This window comes from Egretta garzetta, unplaced genomic scaffold, assembly GCF_000687185.1.
Source record: "Egretta garzetta isolate BGI_Z169 unplaced genomic scaffold, ASM68718v1 scaffold209, whole genome shotgun sequence".
Taxonomy (NCBI): Eukaryota; Metazoa; Chordata; class Aves; order Pelecaniformes; family Ardeidae; genus Egretta; species Egretta garzetta.
Genome location: NW_009260839.1, coordinates 3,693,183 through 3,699,627, shown reverse-complemented (window position 1 = coordinate 3,699,627; position 6,445 = coordinate 3,693,183). Strand labels below are relative to the sequence as shown.

At 55.9% G+C, this 6,445-nt stretch overlaps 1 protein-coding gene across 1 annotated transcript in view; it reads right to left on the bottom strand.

Annotated features, from left to right (window-relative positions):
• The window catches only part of STK10 (serine/threonine kinase 10), a 42,639-nt gene that overhangs the window by 21,920 nt on the left and 14,274 nt on the right, over nt 1–6,445 (bottom strand).

The following is a 6,445-nucleotide window of genomic DNA, read 5'->3' as shown; positions in this document are numbered from 1 at the left end:
GCCAGCCCCACCAGCCGTGCCTGGCCCCGTACCTGGACGCCCACCCGGAGCAGCCCGCTTCAGCTCCAGCTTCCTCTCTGTTTACGTCTTTTCCCGTTGCATTTTGGAGCGAGGGCTGCTCCAGAGAGCGGCCTTGCCAACAGGAGGAGATAGCTGTCATAGCTGGGAGCTGACGTGGCCGGGAAAAATCAGGCAGGATTTTCTTTGGGAAATGAGAGATGGGGAGGGCTGTTGGGTCTTTAATTTTATTTTTTTTTTTACTTTTTTTTTTTTCCTTCCCCATTGCCCAGTAGTTCATTGCTCTCTTGATTTTGAGCAATTTGAGGGGAAAATATGTCAATAAGGAGGTTGTGTACATTCACCAGATCGTTGCTGTGTCTCTCCCGGGGACGCGTGCAGCGTCCTGCTGGTCCCCCACACCTGCCTGCCTGGCCCCTGCTGTCCCCCATGGGGTGGGCAGCACCCACGGGGTGGGCCCCCCTGGCACCTTGGGGATGCAGGTCCCCTTCCCCCTCACCTCTGCACAAACTCAGCCAGAACCCTTCCCAGGGCGGGGGGGAACTCAATGCCAGCCCCAGCTCCCCGCTCCCCTTCAGGGCAAACAAGGCTGCTCAGATAAACAGATTAAAATTTCAAGCAGCCAGGGGTTACGAGGGACAAGAGATGCTTCACCTCCCCGACAGGCTCTTCTTGTCGAGGCGACACAGGGCAGCATACCGGAGAGGTGAAATGCCAAAGTTTACTTTGAGGACAACAACTGAACAAACCGAAGGCAATGTTTACCAGCCCGGCTCTCTAAACCCTACAAGTGGAGGTCATGTTATTCAACGCAGCTCTAAGCACTGGACCAGGAGCCGAGGGGAGAAAGCTCAAGCTCCCTCTTTCCCATGGTCTAATCCTGCAGCTCCAGGCAAGCCACATCCCAGCCTTTTGTTCTGCAGTTCCTAAACGTGGACAAGGAAAACACTATTATTGACCTGGACCATGGCGGAAGACACAACTGCTTTGTTTTGGAGGAGGGGGAGCAGGATCCCATGCTGGGAGGCAGCAAACCTTCAATTGCTCTGCGAGAATCGGCTCAGAGTCCTGAGAAATGAAACCCCGGCAGGGCGGGCGGCGGGAGGCAGGCACCATCGGAGGAAGCGGAGAAGAATAACCAGAGGCCAGGGCTGGGCAGGCATTTGAAGCAAGGCAGATGGAGAGAAGCAATTGGGAAGACATTCAAACCACTTGCAAACCAGGAGAACAAATCTGCACTAACTGGGAGCTCAGCAGAAGCCTGGCAGGGAGGAAGCCAGCAGAGCCCTCACGCAGATGGGCCGTATCAACACACTTTTTCTTGCTTGACTTTATACCTTGAACCAGAGCATCAGCAGCTTCACCACCTCCTGCCACGGTCTCACCAGGCACAGACATCCCCGCTGGACCCCTGGACCCCATCATCACTCCAACACAGATCTAGGAGGCTCATTTCAACCAATTATTTTTACAGTGTTCCTCATCAAGTTCAGAGCAGACTACCACCACCAGTGGACACCAGCCCTTCCTGGGCTCCTCAGCACCCAAAGTGCCAGAAGCAAGCCCCATACGAACGCCAACCTGATGACTGAGAGGGCAAGGGCTTCCCCTCACTCTGGGAGGCCAAGGGGACACGCAGGGCTCCGCTGGCTTAGCCAGCCCAGTGACGGGTGACGGCACCTCCGCACAACGGTACCATGATCCCACCCGAGGGACCTGCCCTCTGCCAGACTACCCAACCTGCCACTAGCTCCAACCAGCCAAGAGCGAGTGACCACTGGCTGCATTGCTCAAGCCCATGGGCAGGGTTTGCAGTGGCTGCAGAAGGACAGCATAGACTGATCCCATGTTAAGTGCAAGCATTGCATCTTTGTGCTGTTCTGGCTGGCAGAAAACCTGCCTCTCCAAATGATGCTGTCTCATCACTGAATCGCCACCCAGGGTTTCGCTGGTCTCACATGAGCAATCCTTTCCTGCTCCTGCTGATCTCAGGAACTCACCTCCCCAAAGAGGGGGGGGTCTCCGGGTTCAAGCAACAGCTGCCCTTACATTCAATCAGTAGAGAAGGCCTGGTGAGAAGCTTGTCTGTGCTACCAGGCTCAGCTCTTGAACCTGAACAATCACAAAACTTCAAACAACCCAGCCCGAATCAGCTGCTCATGTGGCCTTTGCCATCCAGGTGACCTGGGTGCTTTCATTGCTAATGCTCAGCAAGCAGCGTTACAGCTTCTCCCTCTTTGGGTGTGCCAGATAAATGAAGTCCCCGGCATCTCACACAGCTCTTACAGAGCCTCCAGATTGAGAAACATAATTTTAACGTTAAGGGGACACACACGGAGGGCAGCCGGCCGGGTGACAGCCACAGCCACCCCAGTCAGCAGAGCCCCCGGGAGCCCAATGCAGTCCCCCCCGGGGCAGATGCTGTGCTGAGGTTTCCTACCAGGGGCTTGGCTGGCACAGCCAAAATGTGCTCTGGTCACACATGCTGAGCTTTTAAATGGGGAAGGGCCAAGCACAATGCACCCTACCCTGGATCTGTGTGAGATGCATTTCATCTCACAAAGTTTCTTTTGGGTTTGCAGTCTAGCAATGAGAAAATTAGGGAAATCTGTCCCTCTAAGCCAGCATGAGCATCTATGTTTAGGCAGGCACAGCAGGCTGAAAGCCAGATACTGGGAATAGGGGAAATACGGAAAATTTTAAAATATGCATTTTCAACAAGGGCAGAGATGCCAAAGAATAATTACGGGTGTGGCCAGATGGTCTGAACATCCAAAAACCTAATGGGCTCATTTCAGCCCAGAAAACCTGATTTAAATAAATGCAACCAGCAATCCCATAGCTCATACACCATGTACACTTCCTTCCAGGAGCAGGGCCAGCCTGAAAAGCGTTTTACCATGGAAGCAGGTCGGGAGGCAGGCCCGGTGGCAGCAGCACACGGCCGTCTCCGTGTGCGAGCTGGGGGATGCAGGAAGCTCGCGGACCCTCCCCAGACCCGCAGCTGCGAGGGGGACGGTCGGGCAGTCGCTGACACCCCGGGGTGGGCAGCCTGCTGCACTGGCCACGATGAGGAATGAGCCTGGAGGATCCTGGAAGACAGCCTGTGCATCTGGGCAGCCAGGGGGCTGGCGATTTACCCAAGGGCTGCAAAGCACTGTTTGCTTAGGACTGTTTCCACGTGTTTTGATATAGGGGCTGACTGCATCTTTACCGAGGTGTCACGGAGCCCCAGCTGGAGCAGTGGCCGCTCTAGTGACAGTGCTGGTCTCGGTACTGCACTTCACCTCTCAAAGCCACACCGGGCTGCCGCCTGCCCTGCGCTCGTCTGGCCCCAGCAACCTCCCTGCCACCTGCAAGAGCTGGGACCCAGCACAGGGCTCGCTGCAGAACCACAGCAGTGCTGCGAAACGGAGGTTTCATACACACAGTCCCAAAAAAGGTCCTGCGGTCTCGTGAACCAGAGGTATGAGACCTGTGGGGGTCTCTGCCCCGACGCTGACATCCTGAAAGCAGCTCCTTCACACTAATTAGAGCCGGGGGGGAGCACCCACACCTCCTCCTCCCCCTGCCCGGGGCAGCAGGGTCCGAGCACCCGCTGCGGGTCCGCGGTGAGCAGCCTGGAATGGGGCTGGAGCAAACATCCTGTTTATAATGATTTCCTCCACACAAGAAATCCAGGGACTTCCTCGCCGAAGGCTGCCCAGCCCCTCTGCTGCGCTGGGCTCGCCGGGGGGACACCCAGCAGCAACAGGAGCTCCCCCTCCTGCTGCCAGCTCTAAGCCGTTATCAATCCTGGGGATTACCCACCAGCAGCTTTTTAGCTTTCGGTTCCCGGGCAGGCACCCGTGGGTGACTACACCTCGCAGGCACATGCAAAATTTGCTGCTAGCTCTGATCGCTGATCTATCTGAGCAACGCGACCGACCGACGGCTGCCTTCCAGCGCAGGCAGAGCCCGCGGGCTCAGCTCCGACACCACGGCCAAGAAAGCCAGCCGCTGTGCTGGGCTCGTTCGCAGCTCGACAGGGATGCACGATCTGCACGCACGAGAACAGATTTGGGCAGCCAATTCATAGACAGAGGAAGGAACCTGCTCTTGCTACCTCCAAAACCTTCATACCACAGTTTGACTGCTGCTATTTCCAAATAAAATGGGCCATTTTCTCCTATACCTTTAGCGAAACAGCATGAATGAAGAGGTCTGCATGCAGAAGCCACATAATCTTTCCCTTTCAAGAACCTTTTGCACAGGCAAAATTAAACTTCAACTTGAAAGCAGAAGTCCAACACAAGTTAAAGGGCTTTGCTGGTGACCTTGATTTTACCTGTGGCTCATCCTAATCCTGCCTTTAGGCACAGCAGGACCTGGGAACACTTTGTAGTCTGAGCGGGAGTGGGGCATGCAGAGGGGCTGGGGCCGTTTTTTGGGCTGCTCGAGTAATAAGTGACTGCCTGGGAGGAGAGGAAGCAGGGTCCAGTGAGCTTGGGGTTGCCCAGGAGAATAAACATATGTACATATGTATAAAACAGCTATGGTTTAAATTAAGTGCTCTTACAGACACAGATCTTCAAGCTGTGCCCAAGGGAGAGGGCACTACACGTTATGAAAAAGCATTCTATGGCTTTGCAGCTCCAGACAGCAGATCGGACACTGCTCCAGGAGAATCCCTCCCAGCACCTTACGCCGGGCAAGGGCTGGAGGGACACCGACCCAGAAAACAAACCTGGGACGGATTGGAGCCCAGTGCAGTTTCTGGGTCTGACAAACCAGGAGCAGCATCCGCTCCCCAGGTACTGCAGTCCTCCCAGGTAGGACCGAGTGCCTGCTCATCCTCCCACCCTGGGCAGGACTGGTCCTGCCTCTCGGGTGTGCTTGAACAACTAGAACTTTCTAAAACTTTAAAAAAGAAAAAAAAAAAAGGACTAAAAAAGCTTATCTTGAAAGGTATTTTTACCAAACACTGCACAGTCAACCAGGGTGGAACAGCTGATGTCCCTGAAGTGCAGTTTGCAATTGAAGCCCAATTAAGAGGAGCGGACACACCCTCAGCGCCGTTACTCAGCCGATTGGCATGTTGGAGGGCAGAGGCCCTCGAACTGTTCCTCTGCAGCAGCGCTGGAGAAATGCCTCTTGCAGTCAGAAAGGGGCGGGGGGGGGGAGAATTAAAAAAAAAAAAAGCCATCAGCTGGGAAAGTTGGGGACAGCTCATCTCGACAACGGTGGCCCTGGGCATCCAGGCACTTCCCACGAGCACAGCAGGCTGCGCAGGGAGGCCATCAGGTCCCCTTAGGATGGAAGAGCCCTTGGCTGGCAGCCCAGTCGCTCCCGAGTCACTGGAGGTGGCAGGCGCCTGCAGGCTTTTCCTGTGACTTTGCAGCTTTTGCAGTTGCGCGTTGAATAGCCCAAGTGCTTTGGAGTCACAATGGTGCTCCAGAGCACCCAGGCCATTACTACATGGGTGCACGCCATGCTAAGCGTGGTAACCACCCGGCCACCTCCCTTCCCACCGAGCCCTGTGCATCAGCGCCAGTGGGCGCAGGAGGTTGCCCGTGTCCCTACGATCTGTCTGCCCCCAGAGCCACCCTGCCTGGCCCAGAAGCTGCTTCAAAACTGAAGTACATCAGCAATTTCCTCTCCCAATCTGCAGCAGAGGGTTTCATTTTGTTTGTGTAAGCAGCTGCCCGCTGCCGGGGAGCAGGTAACCCACAGCATCCTGCTGCTGCAGCAGCCTCCGGCACCCACGCGTAGCCTCGTGGCTCTGCCATGTTCGTGGGGCAATCCTCGTCACCCACAGCAGAAAGCACCCTCCAGCACAGCCACCAGCCCTCCTGCCTTGTATTGGCACAGAGGGACTGGGAAGGTAAGAAGAGTAAATGTGCTAAACTGTGCTCCATTTATAGACCAAGCAGGTGAAGAGAAAAGCCCTCCAGGCTGCCCACTTGCCATCCATCGCACCTATCCCACCTCCCCTCTCTCCAGGATGCTGAGCTGGCACAAAGCTCCTGGGGGGATGCTGCCATATGCAGCAGTCACTTCCATCTCAGCGTTCTCACAGTTCGAGCAGGGCATGGAGAAGGAGCAGGGTGTGCCGCAGCTGGCCTCAGCCGCGCTCACCATCAGAGGTTTTGGTCCTTCTCCACGCAGAGCTGCCATTGCAGGGAGACCACAGTGGGAGGAGGGCAGCAGGTCCCTGGGCCGTCCCCATGTGCAGACCCGGGAGGGAGAGGCAGGAGGAAGGAGCTGGGGGCAAACGTGCCTGTGCGGGTACCGCAGCGGGGAGAGCAGGGCTTTCCTGGCATCACCCACCCGCTTACAGGAAAAGCGGAAGAAACGCAGCAAACAGCAACCACTCCTGTGATTCAGAGGCAGCGGGGTGGGGAGCAGAAATCCTTCACATTCAGCAAAAATGCAACAAAGGGAAAGA